Here is a 22,393-nt window from a genome sequence, read left to right as displayed (position 1 = left end):
AATGTAAGAATTAAAGAAAAAAGAGTCCACTGAAAACAGCCTTTTAATATACATGAGATTGGCAAGTGAATTGTAACTGTCTATGATGGGGAAAAACACAAGGAGATGGGCTGAATAGCTATTTCTTCTCACACACACACTGACTAAAGTAATAAATTTGCTGAAAGCCAAACATGAAACCATGGTCAACATGATGCTTAGTGCACTATGCACCAGCCATATCTTCACATTATTTAGAACAATCCACGTTAAAACAACTTTCCCTAAAGCTGGCTTCCCAAATGTCCTATCCAATCTACTTTAGGATGTCCCAAGCTATACAACACCTCAACAAACTCATGGCAAATGAGAAAGGAAAAGCCTATTCCACAGTGTCTCACCGCTATCTGCTCTCTTTACCTTGCTCCATCCAGTGTCTCCCTGGTCCCAAGCCCAAACAAATCCCTGCAGCAATCCTTTCCATACTGCCTGCCCTCTCTCCTGCCACCAGGAGCAACCAAAATGGAAAAGACTGACGCTTTGAACATTTGAAATAAGCTGGCAGCTCTTATTTAACAGTAAATATGCCTTAAAAATAATAAATAAATAACATTACAGGTTCACAGAAACCTGAAAGCCATAAGCTTATTGGCCTAGATAGCCCTGCAGCTCAGTGAGTTGGGCTCTCCTGAGGACTAAAATTGCCTGGCTAGTCCTGATTAAAAAGATAAGCACAGACAGATCCATTGCTCTAAAATATTTCCGAGACTGCTAAAGGAATGACTGAGTCTCATGAGCCTAATAATACACAATTTCTGCCACTTATATCATTGGCTAGCCAAGTATTTACCTGGTTCCAAAGCAGAACTTTAACAGAATCTCTGTAGAGTTGAATGAGGTATTCCTAACAGGTCAAAAACTTCAAACAAAAACCTAAATAAATGGAACAGCGGCTCCTGCACAGATCTCACCAGCCCAGCCAGTTATGGCAGCAGCAGCAGGGCAGCCCCAGCACTGCAGAGCCACTGCAAACACAGCACTTGCTCAGCACCTCAGACACGCATTGCTGCCCAGCTCAGGGCAGCCATGGAGAAAACACTCCCAACCCGCGTGTCCTCCCTGGCTTAGGATGGTGAGGCAAGGCACCCAGGAGAAGCAGAGTCTCCTTGGTGAAACACAGTGTCCTGTGCCACTGTAGGACGCTCGCGTTCCATCTGTGCAGGGAGGCCATCAATCCACCCTGTCCCAGGGCCCTCAGCAATGTGCAGGACTGGATGAGTTGCTGTGGCAGGGACAGACCTGCCCCACAACAGAGGTGTCCTTGGCAGTGCAGGCATGTCCCACAAAGCGGGTGGGGGGCAGGAGTGGCACCAATGTGAGCTCTTCAGCCTTTCCCGTAGGGTGATGGCTGCAGGGAGTACCTGGCCTACACAACAGCTGCAGGTGGGCCCAACTCTTCATACAGAATTGGTCTATCCAGATGATGGGTGCATCAGTCCTCCTTATCACTGGGAGAAGTGGCTAACAGATGAAAAGCTACTTAAAACTTAATTTCTGACTGAACCATCCTTTCACAGTTGAATGTCATCATTCTCACTTCCCCTCCATCAGCTCCATATATTGAAAGGGTTAAAAAAGACAGCAGAACCATTAGCATTTTGATAGCTTTCCACACATGTATAGCAAAAAGTCTTTAAAATTCATTGCACTGAGATAATCCTTCAAGTCTAGCATTTCCTCCTCAGCTTGAGGCAACCAACTGGTTTTCCTCCCCTTAATACCTTAATAGAAAGCTCCAAGGAGTTGCCAGGCTAGAAGTCTCATATATGCTCAAGAAAAGCAGAGTCCTGAAGTTCAAGAGAAGCCATGTAAGGTGTCTGGGGCTTAATTAAGAAGCAACTGTAGGGGGCATCTTATTAGATATTGCAAACCCCTAGAGATCCTGGCTTCTGTACATCACAGCTCACAACACATGCACACGCTGTTTTCCTTCCAAAATGCTGAGCACACACAGCTCCCACTAATTTCAGCTGCCACAGAAGGTGCTCAGCATCTCTGAGCAATGAACAAATTAAAAACCTTGACCCTGATTCCACTCAAGCTCGGGGACTCGAGCTCTCATCAAGATCAAGGCTGAATTTTTTAATAGTGTTAAAAAATCTCGAGAACAAAGCTGTGATTTTGAACTGCACAACTGGCATTAATACTCAGCAGCTCCCCACCTGTGCCTGGGATGTTATTTTTTTTTTACAGCATGTTTTAATAACTCCAAAGCAAATTGCTTTCTCAAGGAAGCACCCGGGAGTGCCTCGGGGCAGGGAAAGAGGCCATCTCGCTTTGTGCCTTTGATTAGGTTTGCTGCAGTGAAAGCAGGCAGATGCTGCAGGACCACATCACTCCTCAGATAACACTAAAGCATAGGACTCAAGGAGCCACTAACTTGTTAGGGGCTATTAGGCCTGATAATATGCTCTTCCCAAACACTATTTTCAGGGAAAATCAGTCTGAAAAACCAGTCTGTTCAAAGGAAAATACTTGTTATGAACCTCTACACACTTCTAAGGAAGTTTAACGGGCAAGAAGTTGACATTCCAAAGAAAGAAAAAGTAGCAGTGAATGCACTGCAGTACTATGAGGAAAAGAAGGTTCAGATCTCAGGGCCACCACCTGTAGTCTGCCACACTCTAGTGCATATCCCAAACCATGAAATGTTGATTATTTTGGCTGATTATTTTGGCTAAAAATTTCCCCACCCCTAACTCCATTCCTTCCTTAAAAGTTCAGAACATCTTTATTTTCTATGAGAAAAAACCAATCAACCAAGCCTTGCCCCTAATATCCCCCTGCAAAAAAAAAATAAATTCCAGACACCTCACAAATTGAGCTTCATTTACAGAAAAAAAGTTGTCCTATCCAAATTTAGTAAATGCACAATTAACACAGCAAAACCTCAGAAACATATCACTGAGTTAGGTGGGACATTTGGCTCCAAGAGCACAGCAAAGCAAATAATTAATTAGGGATAAATTTAGCTGGGAAAAATCTTCTTATGACACAGGAAATACTCCCTCCCAATTTTTTAAACCTGAGCTGTCTTTCCTAGGAGCAAAATTTGGATAGGTATTATTCTGTTATTTTCTAGTGTGTTACATGTTTCCCTTAATACCCTCAGCAAGTTATTTAGATTTCACATTGGTAAAATGGGAATTCTCTGCCTCAAAAAGGTGCTACAAGGATACAAGCCATTTGCAACTGTGAGAGGTTCAGATAATGTGGACCACACAGACACTCAATAAACAAGTGGTAGATAATTGCTGTGACATGAAACAGAGAGGCTGCATCTGCCAGAAAATTTCTGAGCAACTGACTCATTGTGGTGGGCCAGTCCAGGGTAGTTCAGATGCCTGCCCAATCTGTTCCTGCAGGCACAGTGCTCTGCTGCATTATCCAGCAGCCAATCTCTGATCTCTATCTCAGGGTGCGCACACAACACCAAATGCTACCAGCACCACAAATCCTCTTTCAAAAACGCATTTGCAGCTTTTGGAAGGGTGAGAAAATTACCTTATCATCAGTTCCAACAACTGCATCTGTTTCACCACCTCCTTGCTAGACAACAGTGTATCTGGACAAATCTCTGCTTCACTTAGGCAGAATTCATCTCAAGGAATAAAGCTCAGGGATAGTAGAGCAGAAAGGGGAAAGGAAGAAACAAATCTTGTCTATGAAGAGTTACCTATGAAACTATAGACAGCCAGATTCAAGCAGTCTAACATTTAATCATGTTCCATTTAGAAAAAATCAGTGTTTGCTCCTACTCCACACTGCTGCACTCCATAAAGAATCCAGGATTACAGGTGAAGATTGTAGTTTCTTGTTAAAGCACAGTCTACAGATGTAATCCTGTAGGATGTTAAGGGAAACAGATCCACTGCATGGCTTCTCTTGGGCTCCTTCAGCTTTCAATTAAAGTCCTAGACAGTGACATTGAAGTCCACAAGAATACAGCTCCAGCCACAAAAAGGATTTTGCAAGCCCATGTCAGGGAACAGCTGGAGCATGCAGCCCTGCCCTGTGTTATGGCAAACCCTTTACAACACTATCCCAGTGCAGCCTGACTTTATTTCAACAGGACAAGTGTAGAGTGTGGCTCAATCATACATCCAAGACCTCAGCTTGCTGGAACTATCTTCAGACTAATCTACTTTTTTTTTCAATTCACCATCCCTGATTCGGAAGAAAAGAGTGAAATCTTACATCAATAGCTTGCTTTTCCCAATAATTTAGGTATACTTAAAAAATGGGCAGAATTTAGACATGAAATGGATGCAAAGTAGTCAGGTCATTCTGTGATTAGAAGATGCAAACTGACTTTACAGGGCAAAGGATGCAGTCCTTGAAAAGGCCTCATATTACAGCTATCATTGAGAGAACAGGTTCACAGTTGAAGGCTCTGAAGAAAGGTAGCAGCTTACCTTTGTCTTCCTGGGGATCTATGGAGTCTTAGCAATCAGCCTCCTAGAGGTTCCTTTAAAGGCTCCTTTGATGACTGTAACCAAAAGCAAGACCAAAAATCTGCTGTCATGTCAGCCCTAGAAGTCCTAGACTTGATTAATTTAAGAGGAATATTTTCTTAGGTAATTTTTTTGTGAACACTTATTAAGATATTATTGTTAACTTGTATTTTAAGATAAGTATTACTTGTTTATTACCAAAAAAAAAACCAAACAAACAAACCAAATAAAAAAAAAAAAAACCCCACCAAACCATAAAAGCAAGGCTTATGGTGTTTTAATTTAGTCTTTCAAACACTATGTATCTGGGGTCTGCATCTCTGCAGACAGACACAGTGGAGCTCATCTCACATCCAGGACTGCTTTAACACGATATGATTTCCAGAGCTGGCTGTTGTGGATCCAAATGCTATGCTGCATCCAAAACAGCTGTGTGGTAATCCTGGTTCTGATTTCCACCAGGTCAGGCCTTCCACTGCTGCTCCTGTGTGCTGTAAACACACCTTATGCCTCCTCATTTAACTTGAATGAAAAGAAGGGGTGAAACCAAAAGGGCAAGCTCAGACTCCTCATCCACCACAAGGTGAACAGAAGTTTTCTTAAAACAGGTTAGAGGAGGCCATCTGAGGATAAATTTGGCTTCCTTGAAACAGGAAACTTCCATTATTTAAACCTCAAGAACACAGCAAGGGCTCGGAATTTTTTGCCTTTAAGAGAAGTGTTTTGTCTTTCTCTATGCAACGATGAAGCTTCAACCTTCAGCCTTTTCCCCTCCTTTTTCTAAAAATGGCAAGAACAAAATACAAAGTAAAGGCAGAGCAGCATTCCCATATAGTCAGAACTAGAGTGTGCACCTCAATTTTGCAATCCCACCTCTTATTACAGAGGGATCCCCTGAAAGGTCCCCTTGGCAGCCAAGCAGGAGAGAGCACATCACGGTTCAGGGAGCTGAGCTGCCCTGGAATAACCAGGCTCAGGTCTTTGGTGGAACAGAGCACAACCACAGAGAACAAACACCCTCACTAAGCACACACCCAGCTCAGCTCAGATCCCCTCTTGACTTTCTTCCTGCTATCTCCTTACTCTCCTAGGAGAATTACGAAAGGATCAAGACAGGACTACTTTCTCCTCCTCTCTATAAAACACAAGGAAAGAAGAAATTGGAAGAAAGAGGCCTATTACTGAAACCATGTGCTAGCCTTGCCTTTGCTGGGCTCACTGCAATCAGATCAGCACAAGATTGTTTCATGCTGTTCCAAAAAGCTCCTCTCTTGCCCCAAGCATTATTTTTCCTACCCTGCCCAATAACAATGGCCCAAACATTGCAGCAGTGTTCAGCTCTATTTTCCTTGGCTGCTCAAGTTGAGTCTCTAATAATATTCCTCAGAGGCAGCAGTGGTTTAGGAGTTATAAATCCTTGTACAGCCTTGACCCTGACAAAATACACCAGCAGTGCTTCAGGGTCAGTCTTTCCCCTCCTGTCACTGACAAGCTGATTGCTTTGCCAGGGTCTCCAGGGATTCTTTGCTCCACTCCATAAGAGCACATCCAGGGGAGACACAAACCTGCAGAACCAGTGAGGAAAGACAGTAAGACCATTGAAGAAGACACAAGGACACCTGGATAGGAACTCAGTTTTTGGAGGGAACCACATTTTTTGAGACTTGAAATATTTTTTTTTATTTCACATAGGGACGAAAACTTGGAATACACCTTGGAATCCTTCATACATAAACGCATGTGCTCTAGAACAGCAGTTCTGTGGTTAGGATTGGTATTTCTGGCATGTAGGAAAGCTGCTTTCAGGACCCTGTTTTGGATTTGTGACAGCATAGGTGAAAACCCCAAACCACTTGGCTCCTGTCTGTTTTGACTAAGAAATTTTATCCAATATGCAAGAAATTCACCCAGGAGAACTGAATGGAGACCAGTCCTTTCCCACAAAGCAGAAATGGTTTTAGTAAATCAGCATCTTCTGCAGGCAAATTGTTTCCTTGAAGACTCCTAGCAAGTCCTAGCCTCAAGTAGCAACCAGTGTGGTTTCTGCTGAAGACATAAGCCTGGAATTAACCCACCCAGCAGAGGCTCTGCTTAGGAACAGCTTGTCTCCCCTGAGTAGGGCCACTGCAACATGGTGTAGAAGAGGCAAATAAAGCTTCATGAAATTTGCCCTGCTAACTCAGGATTCTGCCGTTTTCTCCTACTCCAGTAGCTTGCCTTGTTAAACAGAGGGAAGGAGGTATGGTGGGAAAACCTCATGCTCTCTGTTCGTGTTTACTTTATTCATTCCTTAGTCTGGGGCTGTAAAAATGTTGCTGATATCCAAAAGAGCATGTGCCTGTGTGTGTGTGGCAAAAGCTTTGGAGCCTGGGCTGTACATGATGCGGTCAATTTTACTCACCAGGGGCAGACAGCATCTTTTTCTTCTGCAGCTCTAAGGAGTAGTAAACCTGTCTCTACAAGGAATTCAAAGCAAACACAGTAATACCACAGATGTATGCCATAGTTTGTCTTGCTGATTTAAGACACTTCCTATGAAATGGCTTGAAAGAATCTCCAAAGGTGCAGTCTTCTTAAAATGTGTCCTCCAGAAAGAATGTTTTTCTACTTCTAAACACAGCATTTTTTTAATGTGCAGTACAGGATTACCCTATATAGGTCACTGACACTCCATGGAAACCTAGATAAATAGCTCTATTCCCACACTAAATTTTGTTAGCTTCTCTTCCTTTATTGCTAAGAATATTTCAACTGGAACAACATATTTGTGCCTTTGAGGTTCTCTGTTCCTGCTGCCACTTCCCCACCTGGGGCTATAATCCTACGCTTGTCACAAACCCAGCCACTGCTTCAGAACTTATTACAGCTACAATCTGCAGATTATAGCAACTTCTAATAGGGGATAAGCAGCAGGGAAAGGTGAGTTTAAGCTGCAAAGAACCTGCTGGTTCAAAGGGCCCTATTATTAATATTTATTATTTTTAAGCATTCATTGAGTGCTGTAGAAGATAAAAGAATGAATTGAAAGCAAGAACCAAGGAACCAACTTTATACAAGACAAGAAAATGTGAAAGCTTAAAGAATAAGTGCAGTGTCTGGGGAGGAGGGGAGCCAAAGAAAAAGTAGTAACAGCAATGGGAAGAAAAGCCACACCTTTTATCAGCACAATGCCCCTAGCATTAATAAGTATGAAGAGAATTAAAGAATTCTTCAGTGTCTAATCAGAACTGCTGTCCATAGGGGACCTTCTGAGCATTATTACAAGGCATTGGCATATATTTAAAGAATGGAGCTTTGATCATAAAAAGCAAGTGTGTGGAGGAGAGGGGGGCTGCAAAAACAGCAGAAGGAAATGCAACTGGTGTTAGGGAAAAATCCAGCCCTGGACAGGTGCTTTAAAAAAGCTCCAAATAAATCCATTTAGATTTTGTGTAAATGGTTAGAATGAGGCATAATTCTCACTCATGTCCTTTCATTACAGGCAAATTTCTCCTCTTTTCCACAAAGCCTTTTTGCCTGTTGCCAAAGGTCTCTCAGCTGATACTTCTCTTCCCTAACAAAGATGCAAGCTCATGGCTTACACCATTTTAAACCTTCACACTTTCAAACAACAACCCTCAACGCTTCACAGTTCCAATGCACTTTAGCAAGATTAGCTAACAAGAATTTTCATCATACCCAGTGCTGAGGGTACTGTCTTCATTTTCACAGCTGGTGAAACAGATGCTCAGAAAAGCAATGCAACTTTCCCACAGCTAAGGAGTGTGTACAGCAGGCTGATGTTAGGAATGCTGGCATTCACCCACCTCAGTTCTGAGCACTAAAATCCGTGATAGCGCTTGGGAGTGAGAGTCCAACCCCCCTCCCAAAGCCCTCTGCTCCCCAAGGCTAGTGCAGAGCTTCAAAGCACTTCCCAAAGAGCATCACATTACAGAAATACTGTAAGAAATCCTCTATAAACTGAAACTTGGAACTATCTGCAGCAGCATTAACAAAGAAAATTAATGTTTTTAAACTAACTCTGACTCTTCTCCTGCCAAACCTTCCCCACTGCAGTATCAAAATATGAACACATAAACTGAAAAGCCTGAAACCTTCTGCTCCCCTCAGCACAGTGAGGAGATAGAATAAGACTTCCAAGAGACTGGCTGGATTAACTAGATTTTTTCATTTGTTTTGTGTCTTCTCTGTTTTTTCTTTCTTAATCGCATCAGAATGCTGTTCCTGACTGATGTTTCCCTTAACATTTAAAAGAAGAAAAACATTTCTTAATTAACAAAGCATCACTGTAAGCTGAAATCCTTATCAGTTTTGCAGGTTTTTTCCAATCCTATGAACCCAGAGTGATTTGTCACATCAGCAAGGTATTACATTGTCAACTCTCAGGTTGCCAAAGCAAAGAGATCTTTTGGTGCTTCGAGCATTGTGCCTCAAGCACTTCCAGAATTATCTCTCAGTTTTCCCTGTAACTTATTCTGAAAAACAGCTTAGTGTAACTCTAGAAGATTCATGTTACATGCCATATTCCCATCAGAAAGAAAAGTTTTGTTGATCAACACAAAATAAGCGCCTCAACCTAAGCAGCTTTGACAATCCTATCTGACGTTAACAGGAAAAAAGGACAGTCAGCAGTTTAAAAATACATCATATCTAAAGTTCACCTCTTTCAATGATATTCTGAGACATTCAATCCTTTATTCGCCATCATTTCTCAAACATGTCCATGTTGTACCCATGACATTATTATTACCATTAAGCTCCATCAATTTTTATCAGCAAGATCAACATTAAAACACATTACAGTTTCAAATGACCACAGAAATAAACACATCAACAGTGACAGTGATTCTCATTCCAAAATCCACTGAATTTCCATTCAGTGGAAATCCCATTGTCTCATTTATACTGGCAACAAGTTTTGAGGACTTCATCTGAAAGATGCCCACAGGTCCCAAAGATTTCCATGGGAAACACATTCTCAGCAGGCCTGAGAAAGCAGTCCAGTACAGGCACAAAATCCCTCTGTACAAGAAGATCTGGTTTATTTTCACTCCACAAGAAAACGAGATGTGCCAAGAACAAACTCTATCATTGCTTTCCCAGCATAGAGTGTTCCAGTTCAGTGCCCTGTGAGGTCCATGTCTCAGGAACAGGCAAAATGCCAGTCAGTTCATTTGGGCCATTTTCCTGAAGAAGTGTAGACACGATGATTTAGTGCAATATTTATTACTCTAGAACACTCTCCTCATAGACTGTCTTACACTGAGCTTTCTGTAAGGAGTAAATATAGTAACTGTTTCCATAATAATGTTAAAAATACCCCAACAGATTAAATTCAACAGATGAAACAGGGCCATAAATACGTACGTCTAGCAACATGACCAAAATCACCCTTCTTCAAACTGGGCATTGGGCCATGAAAAGAAAGCTGCTAGCATTACAATTTCAGTGTTGAGCCTTAGGAGCAGCACAGAGCCGCAGGAACAGTCAGTACAGCAATCATGCACAATATACAGAACCCGAGCAGCAGCCAGGGCCTCTAAGCTCCTGAGCCCCTGCCAAGCTGTGCCACTGACCCACAGCCAACAAGTCACCATGCGGTCCCATACCCCATTCCAGTCCTCTGTCTTGTGGGCTTTTCAGACATCTGGGATGGCATAAGATGTGTTTAAAGCTGTTTACAGCTCAAGTGAGGAGCCTGAGAAAATATAAGAACTGTTATTAACTGTGCTGTACTACACAACTTTTCACATTAGCAATTTGGTTTGGTTCCACTTCCCTGGAACCACCAACCACTCGAAGGTTTATTTCCTGACAGTAACACCACAGCAACAGCAGTAAGGAGGGTATGGTTAACCTGCTTCCAGAAGAGCAATCAGGGCAAACTCCAGATCACGCTGGCACCACAGATGACCCAACAAAGTCCTTCTCTAACACAGCCATGCACCAACTAAATGAGGGCAAGGAAAGCGGGAATAGAGATGAACGAAACACGGTTGATCAGAAGCTGAGCTACTACGCAAACTCAGACCTAAACCCTAATTCACATAAAAATGCAGCATTTTGATAACCAAGTAATATCAAGCACACAGATGAGATTCAGTTTCAGCACGACTTATTTCATCAAAAAGCATCCTGTCTTTCTGTCTGAAGTGATAGACTAGTCTAAAAAATCTGAACTCCATTTAAGTTTAAAAACTGACTCTTTTACAGTGATTTTAATTTATTTCTCAAGAAACAGAAAATCCATTTTAGACCAGGCTTATTTAGTAAATACACAACAAAGGGAAGATCCTGATAGCAATAAATAAATAAAAGCCCCAAACACAAGAACTACCAGAGACTTATCAGTCATTGGAGTACTTGTTGGAAGGACTACACAGTCAGCAAGATTCCTGTGCAGAAAAAAATCCTTACTAAAAACCCAGGCAGTCAGAACCCCACTTCCAACACCTCTGAGGACAATGACAAGATACTGGTTATGGTTTTCTTTGAAATTAACTTGGTGGGGATAAACTGACACCACATGACTACTCCCAATTGTCATACAATATTAGCTGCATATCAGTCCACCAGAAAAGAAGCATTCAGATCAGGCACTTGGTCACCCAGATCTTCCTGTATCAAGACACCTGCAGAGGCAATCCAAATCCAAAACACCCTGCACATACACAGCTCGCCAGGACGGTGAGACTCTCTGCCTCTAGCTCTGAGGAAGACCAGTGAAGGGCAGCCCATTGGTAAAGAACAGAATGTGGCAGAGGTGCAGAAGCAAATCCCATTGAAAGAGCAAAACATCTTAACAATAGCTTGTTTCTTTAAATTTTATCTGTGCAAAAATAAATAAAAACATGCTGACAAACTGGTTTAGCAGATGGTGTGGTTAACACAAAAAGATCAACGCACTGCCTTCCTATAGCCACTTCTTTCAGTCTCAGAAGATTTACACTGCATTAGCCCATGACAGATATTTACCACTGCAGAAATGATAAACAGCAAAGCAGCTGTTAAATGCTCCAAGACAAGAGATGGGACGGGGAGGAGACCCATGGACTGTTTGGTGGGCACTGAATTCATCCCCTGAAACTCCCAGGGGATGGGTTAACTCATTCACCAGTTTGGAAGCTCAAGACTGAAAGAACAGCGAAAAGAAAATCAAAAATGCAGGTGTAGGGGAAGGAATGGACCCAGGTGGAATGCTGAACTGTGCAGTCATGAGCCAAGGTAGCACCAAACAGAACCTGGCTGCCACATCAGTTACCAGTGAGGCGGCAGTGACCATCTGAAAGCTAAGCTCTGGCCATCTGGAATATATCCTCAAATGAAATACAATTAAAGCCCAACCATCTTCCCAGTGCTGAGAAGTGGACAGTGTGAAGGGAAAGAACAACACAAAGCATTAAAGTTTTAGAAGGAACAAGGAGCATAAGAAAGAATGGAGTTGTCTGTACTGACTTTTCTGTGCTACTATTTTCTTCCTTCATTTGCCACTTCCAATTAAAATTAATAATTATTTCCAGGGGAAAAAAAAAGAAGAAGAAAAGGAGAAAACACATAAGAAACAGCTTGAAAGGGAATGAGCATTTTCAGATCTGAAACAGCTCATTTCTATGCCTCTTGAGGGAGGAACACACAGGCTTTGCCCTCTCATGCAAATACACTGCTTGCTTTTGAGTCATTATTTTAAAGTGACAGCTAAAGACCACCCCTTCCCAAACAAGGTATTTTCAACTCTCACTGTACCACTTGTGGGGTTTTCCCCCTATAAAAACCAAGAAAAATGGATCTATTTTATTGATGTCAATTATTAATTTAAACAAACAAACAAACAAACAAACAAATCATACTGAAATGAGTCAGAAATTCTTGAGAAGGTAAAAGCAGGGGTTGTCTCGCAAGAGTATTCCCAGACAAGGACTGCTTCAGCAGCCTCACAGGGTTAGCAAGGAGTATGATATCCATCTGTTTTAATTATAACTCCCAAACAGACCTCAGACCTACTACCACCTCATGCAATGACTCATCTTCAAGATGTCAAGAACTATGCACTACCTCAGGAAACTCTAAATACAACTTGGACCACCATTTGCTTTTTTTAGATACCTCAGGCCCATTAGGCCTCAATTTTGTAGCATCTGAACTTTTCTTTTCAAGTCCTTCCTCTCCTCTAAGACCTACAGGCCCATAAATCCAGTAGCTTCTGTCCCCAGAGCTGTTGTGCCTGTTTTCCTGCAGCCTGGTGAGAACAGACAGGACTCAAGATAATTAAATAAAAACACAGGAACTTCATTATTTATTTTAAAGGAAAATGTGTTTTCTAGGAAGAAAGTCCTTTAGTTGGGCAAATCTGTAAGCTGTTTATCAGCTTAAACTCATTATCTGTCCATATGGTCTTAGCACTGTGGTTTGAAAAAAATGGGCATGCACTAGCTGATGAAATGTCATCTGCCCTTATGCCAGAAACTACTATTTTTTTCATTGACGTCAAATTAGGATCCATGCCATGAGTGAAGGGCTACCATAAGCACAGTCATAATATTTTAATTAAGAAATGATCTTGCAGAAGGCAGCAAGGAAGGCAGGGGCAATGCAAGAAAATCCATTCACAAAAAAATACAAAGTCACTTCATTCACATTTCGCCTCTGTTCTAATTCTTTTTTGTTTGGGGAGGTGGGGTGGAAAGAGAGCAGCGCAGCTTAAAAAAAAAAAAAAAAACAAACCAAAAAACAACATGGCAAGGGAATGAGATGCTAAAGCAAATAAACACACATCAAAGCATGAGATGGCTCTGCTTCAACTGCCTACAGTATCCAACCTGGGATAGATTAAGGCAAGACAAAAGGTGCTATGAGGGAAAACACTGCCCCTAGAGCAGGGCAGACCATCTCCCTCACTTGCTCAGCCCTAACAGCGAGACCCCAGCCAGCTCTGCTGCACTGTAAGGGGCAAGGGCACATGATAGGCCTAGCTTTGCAAAAACCCATATTTGTTCCCCGTGGTCTGCTGCTGTGATTTGAAGCCCTTCCCACTCCCCCGCCGAGGCGCTGCAGAGAAGCAGGAGCTGGGTTTATTGATTCTGTGAGTCACAATTAGCCGTGGGACACACGACCAAAGGTTTAGCACAGGACATTAAACCTGACTGAGCTGTCAACTCGGTTATTCCAAGGAGAGAGAAACAAATTGAAGTCACAGTAACAGATGTTTCTCATGTTTTATGAACTGCAATATTATTACTAGTCACAGACACAGTTTCTGCCTTTTAAAACAGACCTGCAACGCTGCGCGTGTGAAATTATTTGAACTAACACACAGACAACTTGGCAAAGGATTTACAGATAGCATTTTCTCACTCATACAATGATTCCCGTTTCCCTTTCGCCTAGCCCCACCCTGAGAAGTAGAATAGAAGTTAAAGCAGCCAAAAATGAGATCACGGCAGGATAGAGTACTCCGTTCCCATCATCTGCGACGAGGATGCAAACACTGTAACCCCTCTCCTCTCTTGTGAGAAACACACTCAGCCTCTTCTCGGTTTCCACTGTGGGGAAATTAACTTGTTGGGATCGTTCTGAGTTTTAAGGGAGCCTGGAAACTGAAGACTGGTGTTCTTCCCAGGATGTCTTATCCTTACACCTCAGGGGCAATAAAGGGATTTCCCCCTAATTTACAAAGGAAATCTGAAACACCCTGCGAGCGCAAACCACCCCCGAGCCCATCCTGCTCCTCCGTGCGGAGGAGCGAGCGGAGGGGCTGGCAGGGCACGGCGAGAAAGCCCTCTCGTGGAAAGCCTCAGCATCTCCCACCCGAGCCGCCCCGGCCCCGCTCATCCCCGGGCTCTGCCCCTTCCCCAAGAAGCAGCTCCGCGCCCACCTGCGCATCTCGCAGGCTTACACAGCGCACAGCGCGGGGAGCCGAGCGAGCTGTGCACAGCTCTGCCCTGCAGAAAGGGTGGGATTTTGGTGTGGATTTTGCTGGCAGTCTGCAACGTCTCAGAGAAGTTAAAGCTCTTCCTTTCTCCTCACCCCGCTACGCTTGAATTCGTGGCAACTGTATCACATGGTATTTTAGCCTGCGCCAACAAAAGCTGTACCTCGGCCACAACAAATACAGAAACATTAACTGCCTTCCAAGGAGGGTCAAACATTCGAATCATTTTAACATACTATAAAAATACTTCAGTGAAAGCAGATGATAAAGAAGCGCATATTTACATTATGCTACACAGTCGAATTTGAAAGATTGCCCCCAAATTACCCAAAAAACCCAAAGAAAGTACCCATTTCTCCAAATGATATCCCTACCGTTTACTCTGTTTTTATACTTTTGTGACAGAACAACTACTGCTCCTTACAAAACCACTGAGTACCAAAATAAGCATTTTACAGGTAGAATCCATCAAACACTTGCATACATCCTGTTGAATTAAGACAACTCTTTAACAACTCCAACTTTTTACCCGCTAGCAAAAGTCCAAGGCGAGCCCATGGTCACAATTAGCCTGTACCCTGTCAGGCACACAATCGTCTCCAGCACATTTCTGCCCAACCAGCTTTGGTAGCCACGGGCTATTCAGCGAATTATGTGCCTAGAGTCTATTAACTGGATCCAAATTTGCTCTTATTATAGAAATACAAACAGTTATCAGGCCGAGCTTACTAATTACTGAGAGAAGTGCTAGAGAAAAAAAAAAATATGATTATCAAACATACTTCACAGAAAACCGCCCAAGTACAACATATATGGAAATGCTATTTACTCACTCACTATAACCTTTAAATACAAAAGTTAAGACAAAACTTGAAGTGCCTAGCTCAGTTTACCAAACCCCCATGTGGTACCTCGCTAACATGTTGCTGCAGCTACAGATCTCTATTAAAGAGCGGGCATTGACCCAGGGTAGCGGGATGGAAGATCAGCAAAGTGTGAAAGAGAAAATTCCTCCCAGCCCGCGCTGAAGTGAAAAGCACGGGGAACCGTCCCACCTTCCTCATCCGAATTTCGGGGGCGGTGCACACCCCAACCCGCGACAGACGCGGCGCAGGGCGCTCCGGGCACAGCTCCGCGCTCCCCGGCTCTCCGCTCGTCGTGACCGTAGGAGGGATCCCGGAGGGAGGGGTGCCGGGCGGAGGCAGCAGAACACAGAAACACCGAGGACAGGCTCTGAGGCTCCCCAAGACGCTCCCGAGGCCCGACCCCGGGGAGGTGCTACCAGCGGGGCGAGTTCAGCTGGCTGGGGCAGCCGGGGCGCCCTCCCCCGGCCCCCGTGCCGGCGGTGCTGGCGGGCTGGGCTGGGCTGGGCTGGGCTGCCTTCTCAGCCCCACAAACTTGCACGCCCAGCACCCCGGGAGTCACGGCGCCCCCGCACACCCTCCCGCCCCGAGGGAACAGCGCAGCGCCGGGGTGGGCGAGCAGCCCCCCGTGGCACCCCGAGCGCCCCGGGGCACGGCAGGGCGCTGGGCGCGGAGCCGGAGCGGCACCGGGGCCGCGGGCACGAGAGGGGAGCCCCGCCCGTTACCTGGCGGCTCCCGCGGCGGCGGCTCCGGGCACGGACCGGCCGGACCGAGCGGCGGCGGCTCCCGGCAGCGCTGGGCTCCCACTGCCGTGCGCGCCCCGTGCCCGCAGCCGCGGAGCGCCGGAGCCGCCAGCGCAGCCGGCTCCACCTCCCGGCCGTGCCCCCTCCTCCGCCCCCGCCCGGCCCGGCACGGCCCCGGCCCGCGCTCCGCCGCTCCCGCCCGTGCCGCTCGTCTGCTTCTCCTTGGCCGGAAAACTTGCCGGGTGCCCTCGGCAGGAGCCGCCAAGGGCAGCCCGGGGTGACTCGTCCCTCCTGTACCGTGTCTCGGCCGCTCGGGGTGCAGGAATTCCGGCCCAGGGACAGCTTAACCTGGGACCCGAGAGCAGCCCCGAGCCCGCTGAGCTCGCAGCAGGCGCCGGTGGGAAGGAGAGCTGCCTGCTCCTCATCTGCAGGGTGACCCCGGTAACATCTGATGCACCGGGGGGATCCTTGGAACGCAAAAGGAGGAGACCTGGGAGGTGGGAGAGAGGTCACTCGTGTACCGGTACCTCAGTGAGAGCCGCTGAAATGCCTTCAAAGATCTGCCGGAGAAACTTCAAAGGATGACACTGAGGGACTGGGAAGCCTTTCCAGAATGCATACGAAACCAAGGGAAGAGCCTATGTTTGCAACATGGGAAAAGCCTAGGGAAATAAGGCTTGTGCCGTTGTGTGTGCTGTGTGTGCGTACCAATAACTTCTGAGCCTGTCAAAAAAATTCAATAGCATTTGACAGCTACAAATTCCATAGAAATAGATAACTGTCTAGAAGAGGTCATCTTTTTTACTGCTCCTGCACATAGAGTGACTGTATTTCATGTCCAACAGCATCTGACAAGGGAATCCACAAGGGGGTTCATTTCAATTATCCCCTAGGAAAACTACTCTTCACTGTTCCTAATACTTATAAAGTCCTTACCGAGTTGGAGTAAAAGAAACTGAGAGTAAAAAGAGTGCAGAAGTAACACTGTTACTCTTAATAACAATCAATAGCTCAGGATTAGTAAATTGGACTTTGGTGAATTGGACATTATATCCTTATACAACAACAGAGAGAACAATCCTACAAGGGCCAGATCATGCAAGTGATATACAGATGTGTCCTGGTGCTGATAACCCTGCTTATCTCATGATGCTTTGCAAGATGGGGATGCAGATTTTCACCCTCAAAGCTTTGGAGAAGAACAAGAGAAAACAGGAATGTCTAACAGTGCAGTGCAAGGGAAAAATAGATGTGCCAGCATCCCTGCATAATCTCTGCTAATGCCCCATATATCTGGTAATGAACAGTTACAAGGCTCCCCAGGTGCAGATAGCTGTTGGCGGTGGCTCTCTTTTACTTCCTGATGTGAAATAAAAATAGGGAGATACACATAGAATGTAACAGTTATGGTCCCAAATCTATTTCTGTGTTATGGCAAAACTAGATTACACAACCAGACTGTATTTGAAGCGTATGTTTTGTTATAGTCTATTGCTTAAGACAGGCAATCATTTCAGGGTCTGATATTTTCTTGTAATGTTCGGGCCCATGTTTTTCCATTTCTGTTTTGCGATTCATTTATTTGTGTCACACAGCATGATCCTAGCTCTGCTTGGTCTTTGTGGCAGAGTAGGGGATTTCCATTTCTTTATTAGACACAGTGTGACACAAGGTAATAGCCTTGTTCCTTATTTGATTCCTTTGCAAAGGACTCACAGTGCTATTTTCCAGGAGGCTGGCTTGTCATGCCCCTTAAGCAGCAGATCATAGCTCTTTCAGGCAAAGATTACATTTTTGCTCTACAGACCTGCCAAATTGGGTCCATTGATGCTCCCCCTGCAACCTCCATAACAATCTCACACACTGCACTGTCCAGGACTGCTGCAGGACCCCACATGCCAAGAAATTCTGCTGTACCAGTGAATAAACCATGAAAGAGTGTGTGCATCTGTCTGGCTGTCCAACACTTACCTTTGTTTTAGGGCCTAATGCTCAGACCTCATGTGGAGGGTTTCCAGTAACTGGCTGGGCTTAGTCCTGATGGGAACACCACCATTTTAAACAGCCCGAGATTCTACAGACAAGATCCTCTCCTCATCAGGGACACTCTTGGCATTTTTCCAACAACTGCCACCCCTTTCCTCTCAGTGACATCATTATTCTGATATTTTGGAAAAAAAAAAAAGTGCAGGGTGATGTATCCAAAGACTTGTATGTGTTTTCTGTTTTCTATCCTGATTCTATGAAACTGTTTTGTAAATGAACAAAAGTCAACTATATGTGACCCCAGCTTTCAAATCTTCCACATGCTAGCATAGACACAATAGTGCTCTTACATGCTCAACTGTGCAATTTAAGGGGCCACTATTGAAAATTAGCTTCCCGAGTTCATAGTGCTTTCACCGTCATGAAGGAATTGCTTTGTGAATCCCAGCCAGCACTGAACCGAGTTTTGCATTTAAAGCTGGGGTTTACATTCTTTGTTATGCGTAAAGAATATAGTATATCCTCTGTGAACATAAAGCATAACAGCAACCTCGAATAAAGCCAATTTTATGACAGATCAACATGTGAGAGGGCTGTTTTGCTTGTTTTCTGATAAATAGGTTATTGACTGGAAATCAGAACAAGCAAAGAGTTCCATGGTTTAGCCCAGAACACTAAAGTCACTTTCTCCCATTTCAGAAGAGCCTGGAGCTGCAGCCCTCCCACTGTCTGAAGGATCTGTCCCTTGAATATTACATCATATGCATCACAATCCAAATAGCCTCTCTGTTACACTTCTGATAGGCTTGAGTTTCAGCAGCAGAAACTGCAATGTTGGGAAACCATGAACAAATCATGGCAGGTTCATCATAGGTGTAACTGTATGGATTTTGAGGTAAATTTCACTCCACAGAACTCACCCATTACTTATGAAAGCTTTCTTCTCTGTGATTCACATCTTAGTTCTCAACTTCACAGTTTCCCTGTTCCTTCCTTCCCTGGCCTCCCCAGCTTTCCTCCTGCTTCCTCTGCCTTCAGACTGTTCTCTTTCTTTTCCTATTATTCTCTCAGTATTTCTATGAATGCCTTCCTCAATTTGCTGTGAAGGCAGATAAAGCAGGAATACAACCCTGATCCAGCTTGGCTGTGATTCCTAGAGCCGGACTGACACACAGCCCAGCTCATTGCCTAGACAGATGGGCAGAAGGAAACTCTCTGGCATCTGCATGCTGGAACCTGAATGCCAATCTATTTCCAGATAACCGTAGCACATTCCAGGAGCAATCTGTGCTCAGTAGAAATCACACAGTGTTATTAACTCTGCCATGAAACTGAATGGCACTTCTGAGAGCACAAAACAAACAAGGTCTCAGCCACAAAGAGCTGAGGATGACAAACTGACTGTCTGAAACTGATCACCTGCTCCCAGATGAAGACAGCAAAGTCAGAGATCTTGTTTTTCCAAAATGTCAAGTACTTATAGTGCTGACTGAAGTTACACTGATCAGTATGTTCTCTCATCTGCCATCAGACTGCTTTTCCAGGACCCCTCCATCAGGCTTGGGAAAACAGCATGAGGGGGCAGTTGATGTACTGGTAGCGAGAGGTTTGTTCAAGCTTCATTATTAAAATCATAATTAAAACCTTGCCAGTGTATTTTTCAACCCAGTTTTGTTTTCCCAGGCTCAGCTGGGAAAACTGAATCTAAATTGTTTATGAGTTGGTTTCTTTGTCAATATCAGCATATCCCAATCATTTTTATCCAAGCAACAGCTAACATTCTGGAGGAAAAAAAAAAATCACAGGCCCTCCCTTTGCCATGATGTTTTTGTTTTTGTTTCTTAAATCAAGAACTAAGCTGCATTTTGAATATCCATTTACAGATTTATTTTTCCCAGCTTTGTTTTCATATTCACTTGATCACATGGTAACATACATGCATGTTTTTCTGAAGTGAAAAATCATGCTTTGTCTTTATTGCACATATCACCTCTTCATGTCTTTCTGACCCACAGACCACAAGATTGGAAGCAGGCTTCCAGGGCAAGAGACATGCTATTCTTAAGATTATCCAACCCATGAGCAACACTTCATGCTCACTGAGATACACAAATAGGTAGACATAATTTTCCTAAAAGCTTTCGTGCTCACCTCCCTCTTTCCTTGTCTTTGAAGTTGTAAGATTACACAAAGGAACTGGCAGCAGTGCCTAAACTCAAAACTGTAGCAGCAATGACTGAACAAACCCTTGGACTCTGCCCAGAAAAATCTCAATTAAGAGAATTCTTTGTAATAATTTTAATCTGTAGCATTGAAGAGATACTTTAAAGGCAAAATGAACATATTTAAGATGACAGCCATTTCCACAGCTAACAGCAGGTAAACCTGTAAATCACTGGGGAAGAAAAAACCCAGAAAATATCCTGGTTTTGGGTTTTTTTTTTTTTTTTCCCAGAAGTTTTCTAAAATGGAGATTAAATCAAAACATCAAGATTTCCAACTATGTATATTTTGAGAAAATTCTCAGCATTCACATTTCCTCTGAAATGTGCAGCTGAGATTTTCCTGTGCTCCTTGAAACCTTATGGAAACTGTTTCTCACAGACTTTTTAGTAATTTTCACTAAAAAAAGGCAAAATGGAGATCCCCATTGTACCAGGAATTGCAGTTCTTTACATGTTTAAATATGACAAGAGAGACAAACACAGAGGAACAGTCATCCCCATTTACAAACAGGAAATTGAAGCAGGAAGAATGAATGCTGAAGAAGTACTAGAGGTCTGTGTCAGCTCCAGGACATGAGCTGGGAGATCCTGGATCACAGACAAATGCCTTACTTGTACAAATATCTATTCTCAAATGTTTTGACTCTTCTTGGCATTTGCATTTCTCTTATAACACTAAGGGAGGAGGCTCAAATGCATTTTTAAAGCTCCAGATGACACTAAAGTTGAGAAGCTATTTTTATTCTCATAAGATTTTACAAGCCACCTTTCTCCTTTAAAAAAGAAAAAAAAATATAGGTAAACTAACAAAAATAGCTTCAGGGTTTGTTGTTCCTTGAGATGTTCCAATTAAATAACACCTAGTTGGACAGTTAAAGTTCTTCACAATTTTCCTGTCAAAAATGTTCTATGTAGTTCACAGGTATCTACAGAAAGCAGCAGTAACTGCCAGGGGGGAGCTGGAAGTGTTGAAAACTTCACTTCTGACAACAGTTAGATGGTCACCCTGCAATTTGTTTCAACATAGCCAGTTGTGTTGCCATAACATGTTAAACATCTGCTAAAAACATATGGAATCCTCCTGGGGGATGTAAGACGATGCCATTCATCAAACTATTTCACTGCTTCCCTTCTCCCCAAATGACTCCCTCCAGAGAGCCAGCTGAAGAAAAGGATTCCAGTGTCTATATGTAGAAAGGAATCCCTAGCCAGAAAAGTGGTGATAGCTCCCCTGGAACTGGGAGAAGGTCCTATCCAAGTAAATTCTGCTGAAGCACATGTAACGTGGTTAAGGAGAAAAATAAAACAGCACATCACCAGAACTCTGAAGCAGGCATTCCCCTCCTCAGGTGGAAGGAGGTAGCACGGGGTTCTGCAGCAAAACTGATTCCCATTCTGCAGAGCTCAGTTTACACGGGCACTACCAGGTTAGCCAGGAGACTGCTGAAACAGTGACCTCGGGCATGGAAGGACCTAATGTTTTTCCCACTATCACACAAAATAGAATGTTATTACATCCAGAAAAATGGACTGCCCAATGCCTAAACACTGAGATGAACATTCATGGCTGTGTAAAATGATTTCAGAAAGGCTGTAAAATGCATGACTTGGAGGGGCAACAGTCAATATTCATGGTGTGAAGGTTGCTGGACATGACACATGATCCCAGAATTTTTCATGATCACATTCCATGCCCTAAGTGGGATGTAGCTTTCCAGGTCTGAACTGATCTCTAGTGACAAATGGAGATGACATATCCTGACAAGACCACAAAGCAATGATGGGATGGTGATGCTACTATAACCTCATTGGGATAGCTGTCAGAAACTACACAGCTTTCTTTTGTTTCCTGAGGCTTCTGTTGTTTTTCTCAGATATGCTACTTTCTATAATAAAATATAGTACTTCTCTGCAGACCTCTTTTCACTTGTCATTCACACCCCTTCCAAGCATACACACAGTGAGGGCAGGAACAAAACTGCACAAGTTCTGCTTCTTTTTTCCTCCATCTCAAGAGTCCTTTTGTGCATTTGTGCATAAGGCAGCCCTGCTCTTCTGTCAACAAAAGGGAGCTGGTAAGTGAGCAGAGCAGCCATGCGGGGTATGGGAGCTGTGGAATTCCTGAATGCTCCATAGTGGGACTGAGGCTGACTCG

The 22,393-nt window shown here is 43.9% G+C and overlaps 1 protein-coding gene across 2 annotated transcripts in view; it reads right to left on the bottom strand.

Annotated features, from left to right (window-relative positions):
- TSPAN18 (tetraspanin 18) overlaps window positions 1–16,085 on the bottom strand; it is a 119,360-nt gene extending 103,275 nt beyond the window's left edge. The window contains exons 1-2 of one of the 2 annotated variants that reach the window (XM_054275268.1): window positions 16,010–16,085; window positions 4,455–4,528 (exon numbers count right to left, since the gene is read on the bottom strand). The gene's annotated coding sequence lies outside the window, so the exon portion shown is untranslated. The remainder of the gene's footprint in view (window positions 1–4,454; window positions 4,529–16,009) is intronic. The other variant, XM_054275269.1, reaches the window with a different exon arrangement.
- Between the last annotated feature and the right edge of the window lie 6,308 nt (window positions 16,086–22,393).

Source organism: Melozone crissalis, unplaced genomic scaffold (assembly GCF_028551555.1).
Source record: "Melozone crissalis strain CALT ecotype California unplaced genomic scaffold, PUWL_Pcris_2 ptg000018l_1, whole genome shotgun sequence".
Classification (NCBI taxonomy): domain Eukaryota; kingdom Metazoa; phylum Chordata; class Aves; order Passeriformes; family Passerellidae; genus Melozone; species Melozone crissalis.
The sequence above is the reverse complement of the archived record's forward strand: the minus strand, read 5'-3'. Positions and strand labels throughout refer to the sequence as shown.